Here is a 15,117-nt window from a genome sequence, read left to right as displayed (position 1 = left end):
TCTATTGCTTCTGTAATAAATTGTTATAAAGTTAGTGGTATGGACTGCACCAATTTATTATCGTACAGTTTTGTAGGTCAGAAATTAAACAAAGTTCTCACTCGGTGAAAATCAAAGTGTGGGTAGGGTTGAATTTCCTTCTGGAGAAAAATCTATTTCCTTGTTTTTTCTAGCTTCTGGAAGCGCCTGCACATTTGGGCTCATGGCCTCCTTCCTCTGTATTTAAAGCCAGAGGGGCACCTGGGTGGCTCAGTCCGTTAAGCGGCCGTTAAGCGGTAACTTCGGCTCAGGTCATGATCTCACAGTTTGTGAGTTCGAGCCCCGCATTGGGCTCTGTGCTGACAGCTCAGAGCCCCAAGTCTGCTTCAGATTCTGTGTCTCCCTCTCTCTCGGTTCCTCCCCTGCCCATGTTCCATCCTCTCTCTCTCTCTCTCTCTTTCTCTCTCTCAAATAAATAAACATTAAAAAAAATGTTAAACCCAGAAACATTGCATCTTTTGGATCCTTCTTCCTTTTTCACATCTCCATTTGACTCTGATCTCAGCTGGGAAAGACTCTCTGCTTTGAAGGACTCATATGATTAGGTTGGGTCCACGTTAATAATGTGCCCATCTCAAGGTCCTTAACCTTAATTACATTTATTAGGGTCCTCTTTTCTTTGTAAGGTAATCTCTTCATGGGTTCCAGAGATTAGGATTTAGACATTTTGGGGAACTCTTCTGCCTACCACAAACCCATCAGAAATGAAGAAACTTTATCTTAGATTCCTTTCCTCCTGTTCCTCCACTCCATCTCCCATTCTTGCCTGGATTTGGGGGGTGCTAGGTTCTACCCTTTCCAGTGGCCACAGCAGTAGCGAATTTTCTGTAGGGCTAATGTGGTGGCCAGTGGTTGCTAGCAATGCCATTAAGGCAAATGTGAAGGGGAGCTCATACGTCCCTGGTGGCTTGAAAAGATGACTAGAACTGATTGTCAGGGACGTGTGAGCACTCTGAAGAACTGGGAGCTAGTTGAAAAGAATCTGGGACAGAAACTGCACTTTCTGGCGTGAGCCTTTGGAGAGTCAGAAACAAAATAATTGGGGGGATTAAATATGAACTAATTTTCTTTCCTTAAAAGCTGGTGAAAGCTGGGGCATACCAGTTAGAGTTGAATGAATACATATATTGTTTCTCACGGCCACTGCTGTTTGTGCTACACTCAAAAGCCTGATTTGCTACTTATAATAATAAATACTGGAGTGACATGGAAACACACAAACACAGAGGTATAGAGAAAGCCATTTTTAAAATGAAACCTCTATAGATATGCAAGATTTAACTTCCTTGCTCATTCCCCAGGCAGGAGCCTGCAATAGTCTATTAATAGCATCCCCTGACATATCACACTCTGCAGATGTTCCCTCACTGCTGAATTTTTTCCCACACCCAAACCTGTTATCAATTATCTATATTTTCATTTGGGGAGGCCAGAGCCAGGAGGAGCATTAACTCTGGTGCTGTCAGAACATTTCTTCTTAGCATTAGCAAGGTGGCAGTAACTTTGCATAAAATATTTTTTAAAATTCAATGAGCGGTTTCCTTATGAATTTATTAAAACTCCTTATCTATCACGAAACAAGGAGTACCGGTATTGTACAGCCATATATCTTGCACCTGTGAAGTCTGAAAATCAGGACGGAGGAAGTAGTAACACTGGGCCAAATCAAAGTGCAAGAGGGAGGAGGGCAAAGGGTATGAGGAAAAGAGAATGATGTGTGTGTTTTCCACACACAGGGAGAAAGCATTGATTAACAGTAGGTTCTCAGAGTGCGTGGGTGGCTCAGTCAGTTAAGCATCTGACTCTTGGTTTTGGCTCAGGTCATGATCTCATGGTTCCTGAGTTCAAGCTCAGGGTTGGGCTCTATGCTGATGGTGCAGAACCTGCTTGGGATTCCCTCTCTCTGTGCCTCTCATCCGCACTCTCTGTCTGTCTTTGTCTCTGTCTCTCTCTCTGTCAAAACAATAAATAAAAACTTAAAGAAAAGTAGGTTCTCAACTCTCTAAGAGAGCTCATTTTCTAAAGTGTCTTGGGGAGCACTATTTTGGGCACCAGGAGAAACACAGCAACTTCAAAGTAGTCTTACTGACATGAAAAGAAACAAAACAACCTAAAAGTATGGAATGATCTTCTTTTCTTTTAATTTTGGCAGGGATGTTGCTTGTACTGAATTGATATAACCTTTTTGGGCATAGACATATGTTAGAGAGAAAAGGAAAAGTCACGATTAAATACTTCATCTGTTCAATGAACCTTCCCTAAATGTGCATTAGATCCATTTTTTAAGAGAAAATAATTCAATATATGTTTTGCATTTCAAATGTTATGCTTGACTTAAATGATAAAGCAGCCTGTATTCTCTTTTCTGGCTGAGCTTGAGTGTGACTCATGACTACCCATTTGCATCCAACAGCTAGAATTTTGGTCTCAGTCATCTTCTGTAAAAGAATTCTTGGCAACAAAAGAGAAGGATACTGACTAATGAAAGCTCGCGAATGTATTTCAACAGGTTGCTCTTTGGCATGAAAATAAATAGGCAAAGTTGAAAAACTTACGCTTATTTTATGGTGCGAGTTCACCCAGATCCCAGGAGACTTTATCCTTCCATTTCAGTAGACCTGGAACAAAGAAAAGGTTGAAATTTCTTTGCCTTTGGCTGAGCTGCCTCTTCAAAGAGATGGGCCTCTGTGGACCTTAGGGACCCATTCATCAAACTTCGCAAAACATGGGGTATTAGTCATTGGGTCCTGATCCAGCTGCTCATTTTTTAAAAAATTTGTTAGTGCTGATGGTGCCCAACATGAGGCTAGAACTCACAACCCTAAGATCAAGAGTCACATGCTGTACCAATGCTTATTTTTATTTCATCTTCTGTTTTGTATTTTCCCCATGTTGGAGCTCCTTGCTAAAGAAGACAAATCACTTTCAATCATGTGACGTCTTTCCAGAAGGAAGGTGGAAAGTTTAAGTTCCTATCAGTACCTATGGGATTTTAATTCCTAGAGGTTGGCCATTTGAAAAGAATAGACGAGGTATGTTAAACCTTGTGGCTTGCTCTAAGGAGGATAATTAAGGTTTGGAGTCAATAAATCAGAGTTTTAGTTTTGGCTCAGCTGTTTATTAATCTGTGTAACTTTGGACAATAAAAGAAAATGTCGTATACACATACAGCCTTTAAAAAGAAGGAAATACTGTCGTATTTCAACAACATGGATGGGCCTGGAGGACATTGGGCTAAGTGAAATAAGCCAGTCATAGGAGGACAAATGTTGCATGATTCCACTTATAGGAAGTATCTAAAATAGTCAAACTCATAAGCAAAAAAGAGAAATGGTGGTTGCCAGGGGGTGGGGGGAGGAGGAGAGGAGAAGTTGCTATTCAATGTATATACATTTTAGGTACCCAAGGTAAAAAAGTTCTAGAGATCTGCTCTACGGCGTTGTCTCTATAGTTAACAATACTGTGTCGTACACTTAAAAATGGAAGATGGTAGGTTTCACGTTAATGGTTCTTCTCAAAATGAAAAATTTAAAAAGACTAAATTTTATGTATTGTCTGCTCCATGCAGCTTCTCATGGGGTATCTTATTTCATCCTCATGACTACCCTTTGAAGCATATTTTGGTATCATCCCTATACTATAGATGAAGGAAATGAGCTCACACAGGTTAAACCAATTGCTTAAATTCACACCATGACTGACAGAGACAGATCTCAGTGCGGGAGCGTTTCTTCCCGATAGGCTATCCTCATTCTGTCTCGTACATTATGTTCCCTGAGTCAGTTTCTACTGTTATATAAGTGAGGTTAACAATGCCTAACTTGCACAACTGAGAAAGTTAAAAATCATGTGTGTGGTACCTGGTACAGAGGTTGAATAAATTTAACCAATCACCGAAAAAATAGTTGTTGACTACCTCTGCGTACCACACGTGATCCTAGGTGCTAAGGGACATACTGGCAAATAAACACAACACGGCATGGGATGTCATGGAGCTTCCTGGTTTGGTATTATCCCATTTTATTACCAGTGATCTCATTGGGGGTTGGGTGGGAATGGGGGTGGGATGGGGAATGTATTTGTTTGCTATGGCTGCCATAAAAAAAGTACCACAAACTAGATAGCTTAACCAGCAGAGATTTATCATCTCACAGTTCTGGAGGCTGTAAATCTGAGATCAAGGTGTCAGAAAACTTGGTCCCTTCTGAGGGCTGTGGTGGAGAATCTGTTCCATGTTTCTCTATGCTAGCTTCTGGTGGTTTTCTAGCACTCTTCAGTATTCCTTTGCATGTAGAAGCATCATCCAATCTCTACCTTCATCTTAACATGGCATCTCCTCATATGTGTGTTGAAGTTCAAATTGCCCGCTTTTGTAAGGACCACTCACAATAGTGGATTAGGAGTCCATCTTTATAGAGATTCTGTTTCCAAATACATTCACATTCTAAGGTGTTGGGAGTTGAGACTTCAACATATACATTTGTTGGGGGTGGGGGTGGCAGGAACACAATTCAATCCATAACAGGGAGTTTCTCAACATAAATAAATTTTGATTTCCCTTACTATGGTACAAAAAATTGCAGCCAGGCCTTTGTCTAGCAGTTAGGACACAGGAATTTGTTCATAAAAGTGAGGACACCGTGGGTGTGCTACCCGTCTACAAGCTCCAGGAAGGCCACGATGGCCTCTGAAACACAGAACTAAGTAGGTTCACGATGTTCCCCAAACACAATCAGCTTTCTCTCACTCTCATTGGTTTCTCTGAGCTGTTTTGTTCTGAATGAGTCTCAAATGGTGAAGCTGCCCCCAGCAATGAGTGCGGTGACGGCGGTGGTGGCGGTGGTAGTGACTTCTGATCCCTTGAAGGTCACCGAACACCAGAATCAACCACTGAGTGTGCACAGAGAAAGGAGGATAACGGATGGTCTGGAGTAAGCTGCGGAGTCACTTAACGTGCATTTGTTGACAGTTTCCCGAAAACAAAGTTTTCTAGCAGTAACGCTAAGAAACATATTGTGTTGTTTTTGTCCAAGGCCAAATATTCTTCCATGAAATACCATGAAAACAGCAGTCCTAGCCATTTGTCCATTTTGTCTGATACTTAGGAGAGGCATTGAGTTCCCAAAACTGGCTTTAATATTTACAGACTGCCAGCTTTTCTTGGATGTGCTCTTGTTTGCTCCCCGTAGCAACCCTGTGAGGGAGAAAATGGAAGTTTCCAAAATTTGGTAAATCACTAGACATTGCTCCAAAATTTGTGGAGCTAGTATTTTTTGTTTGTTTATTTATTTATTTTGAGAGAGAGAGAGAGAGAGAGAGAGAGAGAGAGAGAGAGAGAGAGTGTGTGTGTGTGTGTGTGTGAGCATGTGTGAGTGGAGGAGGGGCAGAGAGAGAGGGAGAATCCCAAGCAGGCTCTGCATTGTCAGCGCAGAGCCCCACACAGGGCTTGATCTCGGGAACTGTGAGATCATGACCTGAGCAGAAACCAAGAAGAGTGGGCACTTAACTGACTGAGCCACCCAGGCACCCCAGAGCTAGTATTTATATCCAGGTTTATCTGACTCCAGTTTCAAGGCGTTCCCACAATATCAAGCAGAAGCAACTGGGCATTCTGTAGTATGACTGGGAACACTGATTTCAAATACTTTGTCTCCTTAGGCATTCCCAGGATTCCACATGTAGTATCTCAACAGGCAGCAAGGAGACGCTTACAGAAACCTAGGCACACATCACCTGGTGCTCTCCACCAAAAGTTGTTTTGGGGCCCCAAAACACTTTTACCATGACTGGGAAATTTGAGACCAGAAAACGTCTCCAGGCTTCTCACCTTCATGGTGCTCGGTCAGTGCCTAAGAGGCAGGCCACCCCAGTCCTGTGTCCATCCTCCTTCCAGCCCATTACTCCTCTACCCTTCCTTTTCCAGCCCTTCCCTCCATTGGTCTCTCTTGCTCTCTCTAGATATTATGTTTTGCCTTTAAAAAAAATTCCCCTAAGTTCTTCACCTCTTCTAGTATCTTTCCTCCCTTCTCAGTCAAAGCAAAACATACTTATTTTCCTGAATAACAGATTTCATTTCCTATGCCTAAGTAAAGACCATACTTAGTGTGTGCAACTTCCAAGACCCACATCGTTGTCTCAAACCCTTATCCCTATGACCTCTTACAAAACACCTTCCTGCTATGATGCTCACTCCTTCCAGATTTGTTACCGTCCTCCTTTCTCCGTTGTCTACCTATAGACATTGGCCTCTAACTCATGGTTATCCCTGACCAGCACAAGGACAGCTTCCCTCCTGAGAGATTTCTCTATGCATAATGACAACCTAACATTGAACTTCCTTAACTCTATAAAACTTAACTTTTACTTCACGTTATTTCCTGACTAGTAAAGTTATACCTGAACTTTTATTATCATCTAAGCATTTCTCTATGTGTGCAATTTAAAATTCTTACATTCCACACACTGATCTCAACTTCTTATGCTTTCCAAACTCATGGAGATTTTTCCAACCTTTATGTCCCCTCCCCCACTTCACCCACCCGGTATATAATCTCCATTTTTAAACTCATTTAATGCCCTACTTAGACAGGCATGGTCCAGCACTTAAACACATTATCCTGAATCTCAACACTTTGATCCTTTTCTGCTCTGTAAATCTTCTGAAATCTTTTGTCCAATTACTTACTACTGTTTGAGAAGATTACGGAATCATATGAGTTTATGCCATTTCAGTTTGTGACTTCTCATTTAAGTTGGGTCCTTCACACCCGGTTAATCTTTTTATTGTCTCTAGGCAGCTTCTTTTCTCATTGTTAATCTCTTTTTGCCACTATTGCCTCCTTGAAACTCTCTCTGTCTCTCTCTCTGTCTCTCTTTTTACCATTGTTAACACCACGAGTTCCCACTGTTAATTTTATATCCGTGATCATCCTTATTCATTCCTTAGGAAAATGAGTTCCTCACGGTTTAGTCCTAGTGCACTTCTTACCTAATTCTACAAAATCTTTCTGAATGATCTCAGTCCCTATCATCCATGCACAATAACTTCCAAATATATATTCTAATCTTAATCTGTCCTGAAATATTCTAGAACTTAATACAAAGTTGTCAATGGACAATTCTACTGGAAAGTTTCTTAGGTACCTAAAATTCATGCAAAACCTAAGTAAAACTCTTCCTTCCACATCTGTTCTTCTAGATTTTTTTTTTCCAGTTAGAGAAACATGATTTATGTGGTCTAAAACCTAGAAATCATGTCTGACACTTCTTTCTCCATCCCCTCTCTCAAGTCCAAGTGCTTTTACTTAACAAATTTCTCTGATTTGTCTTTTCCTATCCATAACTATTATCTCTACCCTAGCTCTGACTTTCAGCATCTCTTGCCCAGGTAGGAAAGATCAGTAATTACGAACAACAAACTTAGTGTTTAAAAGATCTGAGCTTTGAATTCTGGGCCCATTACTTTTTGGCTGTGTGATTGTGACCAAGTTAATAAGTCTCATTTTATTTATTTGTAAAGTAGGGATAATAATATATATAATTTAAAATTTATTTATTTTGAGAGAGAGAGAGAGAGAGAGAGAGAGAATGGGCAGGGAAGGGGAAGAGAAAAAGAGAGAGAGATAAAGAGAGAGATCCCAAGCAGGCTTTGTGCTATAAGTGCAGAGCCTGATGCAGGGCTAAAACTCACAAACCGTAGGATCATGACCTGAGCTGAAACCAAGAGTCAGACGCTTAACAGACTGAGCCACCCAGAAGCCTTGGGATAATAATATTAATAATGATGGTGATAATGATGATATCTATTTCATTCTCATTATATAACTTAAACCTAGGTCTTCCTGACACTTCATTCTCTGTTTTGCCATCTGGTGCTTGGAGTTTCTTCCAAAACATAGTACTACCACTCCAAACAGCACGAATTTGGATAACATGATCTGTGTCTACTGTGTCTAATGCTAATCTTGGTCTCACTCCAACATCTGCCAATTCATTCTTATTTTTACAGAAAGCAGTGGACTTATAGGGACGATCTTAAAAATATTAAAAGAAAAAATATTCTCTGAGAGTCTTGATGATATTCTTGGTACTGAACAGCAAATTACAAATACTTTGATTATAATGCCCAACATTTTTAGAGTGCTCAATATATGTTTCATATTGGGCATTTTATCTTTTTTTAAACATTTTTTAATATTTTATTTTATTTTGAGGAGGAAACAAAGAGAGACAGAGCATGAGCAAGGGAGGGGCAGAGAGAAAGGAAGACAGAGAATCCAAAGCAGGCTCCAGGCTCTGAGCCCAATGTGGGGCTCAACACCACGATCACGAGATCATGACCTGAGCAGAAGTCGGATGCTCAACTGACTGAGCCACCCAGGCACCCCCACATTGGGCTCTTAGACACAGTATGTCACATGATCTTCAGGACGGTTGCATTTGGTTGTGCATGCCATCCACTCTACAAGGGCATCACGCCTAAAGGCACTATTTTCATCATAAACATCACATCACATTTATGACAATTTTTCATCAGATGACTATGCAGTGGCTTATTTGAACAAAACCAAAATATGACACATTTCTGAGATGAATGTAGAGCGAAGGGAGAAAGAGTGGATGCCATTTTCTAATATGCACAAATTCACTGTACGGGTTTGCATCTCTACCATTGTCTTCATCATCACCTTCATCTTTATCATTTCTTTTTCAGTTAGCTGCTTTTCCCGTATAAGACAACCGATGCCAGTGAAGTTAAATGACACGCACAGCATTTCACAGATGTGGCAAGTGGAAGAATTGTGATTTGAGTTCAAGTCCATATAAGTTTCAGGCATGACCCCACGCTGCACATCTCCTATGGCAACCAGTGTAGTGCTCAGCATGGATACTTGTTCCAATGATACCAAATGGTAAGAGTCAAGGTGCTGAGCAAAAGCAAAAATTTCAAAAATGTTGAAAACTATCGGACAGGTGAATAAGGAGAACTTGGGTAATAGGCTTTCTGGGATTCTGATTTCATTTCTTTTCCCTGTGTCTACCTATCTCTAAGGCAATGTTGACTTTAGATAATATAACATGTAGAAACCTTCTCTTGAAGGGAAATTAAACTTCAGAAAATCTCAAGCATATTGACTCAGTGAGGGAATCTGGGCACTGGTCATCTTCTAAACCTTATCAGAGCTGAGACAGAGGATGGTCATCCATTTTCCAGGACAGCGATGTCTCTGAAACATTAAAATGATACCCTTTCAAGGAATGATGTGAGCAGGTTATGTTTACAAACTTGATCGCATGAATCACACAGCTGAGCACATCCAATCAAAGAAAAAGGAAACAAATGTCCTGAAAGGTCACACACAAACATGAAATGACCCTGACCACAGGACTCTGTGACCTCAGGCAATAATGAATGCTGGCCAAGCAGAGCACGATGTTCTCCCTGCTTGACTTGTTGTCTCTTTGAGATGTGAGATTTAAACATAATAGTTCAAAGCACTGAAAAAAGTCGTCCTTGCAATGCTTTTAACTTTTGAATCAAAATCTGGTATGATTTATCACCCCAGCCTTTCACTTCATTTAGAATTTTAGATAAATATTTTAATAAAGCAGGAAAGGATAATGACCCTGACATGTCTATTACTTCAAGGTATTAATAGAGAACTATGATGATCAGAAAATATGGCCCATGCACAATTCTGAAGAGGATGGTGTTTTTCTTGGTGCCTTCCAGCCATATGATTCTGGACCATTTCCACATATTGACAGTATCCCTTACTATTCCTCTCAGATACTCACAGAGGAAAGTGCTCTGGTTGTGACATTGTTTGATTTTCATTTGATATTATTTAGCTAACCTGACTGTGTGGTGACTGTTTCTTGGGTGGTGCTAACATATAGCTAGGCAGCTAATTCAGAGAGGCATAGAGAAGTTCCCTGCCTTTGGGCAAAAAGAAAGAGAGTGTTAAAAGCCAGTGACTCATAGTCGGACTGAGAATCCAAGTACCTTATAAATTTTTGTTTCTTTTATTTAATTAAATGTAGGTTTCCCTTCCCCCAAATAATCTTGGGCAGATGAGAGGAGAGCTGAGACTCTACCATTCAGTCAATGGTATTTCAAGCCCAATTTAGGAATCAGTGGTATAAATTGCTCTGGTATATAGTCTGATAATATCTATCAAGGTTTAAAGTACACATACCAATCACAATGAGTACAGAAAAAAGCCAATGAGATTAAATGAGTGATTGGCTATAATATATAATGTTCTACTGATGGAGAAAAGGACAAGCCAGGATAGAGATAATGCAAGTCCATGAAGTAGAGAATTCAACAAATTCTCTCAAATAGGGAAAGGGGTTTTCAAAGAGCCAATTGATTAAAACTTTTCTGAAATGAAAAGACTAGATCAATCAACTGAAAGAGGCCTTGGTATACAAAGGCAAATCAATTCAGAATTACAGAAACTGAGACATATTCTAGCTAAGTTATTGAACTGAAAGGATGAAGAAAGAAGTCTTTGGTCATGTGGTCAACATATCACCCATGATAGAAGAATATCAAGGCAACTTTATTTGTTTTCCAGAGCAACCCTCAGTTGAGCAATGTCTACAAAGTACTGAGGGATGAAAAAGGTAATACATGTTTATTGTATTCATCCCAGTCATTTTTTAAGAATAAATGCCACAGAGAGGCTTTCTCAAAGAAGAATCATCATATGGTACCCATAAATCCCTCTGGAGAAGAAGGAGAACAAACAAACTTGAAATCCAGCCAAACATGAACATATCAAAAGACAGAATTTAACATATAGCAGCTATGGTAGAATGACTTTAACTATTCAAATCCTTTAGTAAGTATTTAATCCACTAAAACATATATAAAAAAAGACTAACTACTGAAAGAAATTCTGATAGCAGATCAGAATGTAAAAGGCGTTCATTCATCCAAAGTGAAGATCATACAAGTATCAAGGACGGAAATGTGAGTGGGAGTTGAGATGGGCTGAAATGTAATGATGCTAAGAACTTCCTCTCTCATCAGAGAAAGACAATCAAAGATGTCAGAACTGGAAAAGTACTTTTCAATGCCATAATTGGTCTAATATCAGTTATTTTGAAAAATATTTTTTTCTGAAATTTAGATATTTTAGAATCACATGTATTTTGTAATAAAATATATTCATCTGAAAAGACTGATAATTTCTTCTGTTGTTTTTATTTTGTTAAATTCAAATAAAATTTAATTATTTTTAATGTTTAAAGTATGTATATTAGATGATCCCATTGTTTTAGAGTAATTTCTATATTTTTTATGGATCTATGTATTTATATACCTGTTACTCCACATTTGTGCATGTGTGTATAAACATATATTTGTGTATGCACATGTGTATGTGTATACACACACAGACACTTATATATACATAAACACATGCATACACAGACATACATACAAAGACAGAGAGACAGAGAGAGACAGCTGTTGGCAGTAACAACCACAAAACCTTAACCCTGAAAAATGCCTGTGGCACTAGCCCAGTCACCCGCCCTCCACGAGAAATGTGTGCTCCAAGATCTTTTTGGCCAGATACACAGGTTTCTACTGCACAGGGCTAAATAGTAGCAATGTCATTGTCAGGTCCTCTATCTTTCTGTGTTAGAAAACCTTTGACCTTATACCTGGAAGGCCTTTCATCTTCATTTGTCTTTACCAAAGCCCCCTTAACTTTCCCCAGAAGCTCTTTATGGCTAAGACATTTGACCAAATACCCATAAACTTTAATGATAATGAAGTCTCATGTTCCTGGTCTCTCTGGCCACCCCTGATTGGTTTAAGGATGAACATCTACTCAAGCTGGGACAATGAGCCTGTCTACAGAAATTTGGATATTTTACCATGCTCTTCCAGTTTCAGTGGCTAGAACTTTGAATGTAATGCCACATATTGTGAAGGCTCATTTTCCACCATGGCATCTGACAAGTTGACAAAAGTGGAGTTCAGGGAGAAAGAAAGAAGCAGATATTGTAGTGGAATAGACACAGAGGTGACTCGGCATCTCAGCGTGCCCTTGCCTCTCAATCTCAGGACTGTGCACCTCTGTTCTCTTAAGGATAAATCCTTCTTTCAAGTCAGCCTGAGACAGTTTCTTCCGCTAAATAATCCAAATTAGCATATGAATTAAGTTCTTAAGAAAGAGAAACATGTAAGAATCTTTTTATGGCATTTAAACAAATGTAATGAGATCTATAATCAAAACATCAGCCAATTCAATTCCTGCTATATTTCAAAACAGAAGTGTTAAGGACCACTTAATTTTCAACAAATATGCATTGAGTTTACTATGACCCAAGTACTATTTTATGTACTTGAACAAAAAAGACAAAAATCACTTGCTCTTAAGGAACTTACATTTTGCTGGAAGCATATTTTTTTCCAGTCTCTGGATAAAGTTGAAAAGTAAAATATTTGGAAAATAAATGGGTTCATTTAGGAGTAACCAATTCAGTGTTCCCTAAAATATAGAGAACGTTTGCATCAAGAAATGAAAACATCTGTCAACATAATAAGAGAAATACTACGTATTTTGGAGTTGTAAGATGAGCTTGATGTAATAGAACAGTAAAAAAAAAAAAATATTTCAGACACCTGTATTTTAATGTGGTTACTTAATGAAGGAAATCATGCTCTCAGCTTTCAGCTTTTGATAATCCATAAGGTAAAAAGAAGCTGTTTGGAAAACTGCATTTTGAGGTAACAAAGCAAAAAATCTGTTCAGGAAATATCTGTTGTATGAATGAATGGCTAGTTTTTGGTCTCAAACAGCTAACACCAAAAGTAAGGGAGATATTAGCATACTTTCAACTATTCAAACCCTGTCAAAAAATGTAGATTTACTTGCTAATTCTCTATTCAGCTGTGTCTAATACAGAATTCGTAATATCAGTTTAAGTTTTCTCAGTGAGGTATCTTCTTATTTAGAATTTCTAGCATATTCTGTTTTTATTCTGCTTGTTTTTTATTTATGCTCTTTTCAATTTCATATTCATGGATGCTACTCTCAATTTGTCTCTTTGAAGAACATTTACATATTTAAAGTCATTTCCAAATTTGATTTGATATCAGTGTTTCTCCTGAATTTTAGTTTTGTTACTGGTATTTTAGAGGGTTTTCAGGTGCTCAGGGCTCTGAGAAAATGGCCCATTCTTGAATTGGAAGCTCAGGTTCCTAAAGTAAGGCGATATGAGATATGATACAGCTATAATCACTGAGTGAGAGGATACCCAGGCCCATGTTCTGCCTTGAGACTGTATCTTCTTACCTCCTTCACTATGTAACTTCCCCAAACTGTATCTAGTGCTCAGTTACATTAAGCAACTCTGGCTCCTGACTCTTGCCATTTTCCTAAATAATTAAAACTCCAGTTTGCTTCAACATGCTTTCAGATCTGGAGTCCAACAGGTTTATGGCTTCAGCCCCATTTCAATTTGTTTCTGGCCAACAGACATGTTTATCTTGCACTTTTAACATGGCTATTTTTTTTTAATGTTTCATCATTTATCCCTCTGGAGTGGAGGGAGCATCAGAGGGTGAACTTAACAATAATATCTTGGTTGGAAGTTCCAAAATAAAGTTCTAAATTATTTTTTCCAGACTCCAATCCAGGAGGAATACTTTGGGCAGTGGGACCATTTCCCTTGAAGTGACATCATATGATTGAACTGAAATTAAAAAAAAAAAAAACAAAACAAAAACAAGAACAAAACCAAACATGCTCTGAAATGTCCTCTCCCTTGCAATAATGTAGCACAGGCCATCTGTATGATTAGGCAATTCCTAAGTAGTTGATCTGGTAGAACGCCATAGGGTCAGGCCCCTCAACAAGAGATCCTGGCTGCATCAAGAGAATAATCATTTATTCATGCACTGCTGGAAGTGGCAGAATGTAGAAACCAGGAATTTCTTTACCTTATAAACTGATTTCAAAAAACAAGACGAAACTTGCTCAGTAGCAAACTATTAGTTAGAGGTAGAACTGAAATTAAATTTCAGGTTCTTTGGCTAACAGGTCACTGCTCTTCATATCATACCATGCAGTTTATTTCTTTTTCTTATAGAAATACAATGAATGTTGAGCATTTAGTGAGATAACCTGAAAAATGCCACATTACCCTCCTGGGTTTAAACTGCTTCATGCCATACCAACTTGCTGGTATTAATGCAAATGTATTTTTGCTGGGTGTACTTTTATTACACAGGAAACTAAAGACAGTGTCAATGTTTGTTATTTTGTTCAATTAATTTCAATTCAAATATTCATTAGGTAGGCACCTGGTGGCTCAGTCGGTTAAGCATCTGACTTTTGATTTCGGCTGAGGTCATGGTCCCACTATATGGTAGATGCTGTACTAGGGTATCTGGCACATAAAGTGAACAAATGCAGACGTATTTCCTGAATTCATGGAATTGACACTCTAGTAGAGGAAATAGGAAAAAAAAATTACAAGATAAGTGAAAATCAAAATGATTGCAAGTATTATGAAGGAACGATACCAGGTCCTATGTGGAATTAATCAGAGGATTTGACTAAAATCAGGGATCCAGGGAAGGATTCTCTGGAGATATAGAAGCAAAGGTCATACAGAAGCAGATTCTTTGAGGACAGGAAGGAAGAACATTCCCATCAGAGAATAGGATGTGCAAGGCCCTACGGAAAGAAGGTCCACGGGTCCCTCAGTGAATTAAAATAATCCAATGAGGGGCACTTGGGTGGCTCAGTCGGTTGAGCATCTGACTTTGGCTCAGGTCAGGATCTCATGGTTTGTGGGTTCAAGTCCCACATTAGGCTTGCTGCTGTCAGCACAGAGCCTTCTTTGGATCCTCTGTCCCTCTCTGTCTGCCCCTTCCCCATGCTCTCTCTCTTTCTCTCAAAATAAACAAGCACATATTTTCAAATTCATCTCTTGAAAATTAGTGTAATCTGTAGTTAATAGTTTCTATTTCTTCTCCTTCTCCTTCTTCCTCTTCTTTTTCTTTTTGTATCCTCCACTACCCCTTCTCATTCTTCTTTAGCTTGCTTA

General features: G+C 39.0%; 1 long non-coding RNA gene across 1 annotated transcript in view; it reads right to left on the bottom strand.

Annotated features, from left to right (window-relative positions):
• LOC124507733 (uncharacterized) overlaps window positions 1-15,117 on the bottom strand; it is a 283,917-nt gene that overhangs the window by 102,300 nt on the left and 166,500 nt on the right. The window contains exon 2 of the long non-coding RNA XR_006961116.1: window positions 2,595-2,657. This is a non-coding gene — a long non-coding RNA (uncharacterized LOC124507733). The remainder of the gene's footprint in view (window positions 1-2,594; window positions 2,658-15,117) is intronic.

This window comes from Lynx rufus, unplaced genomic scaffold, assembly GCF_022079265.1.
Source record: "Lynx rufus isolate CCGP_SWC_20201006 ecotype Redwood Valley unplaced genomic scaffold, mLynRuf1.p SCAF_12, whole genome shotgun sequence".
Taxonomy (NCBI): Eukaryota; Metazoa; Chordata; class Mammalia; order Carnivora; family Felidae; genus Lynx; species Lynx rufus.
This window is presented reverse-complemented; position numbering and strand designations above follow the sequence as displayed.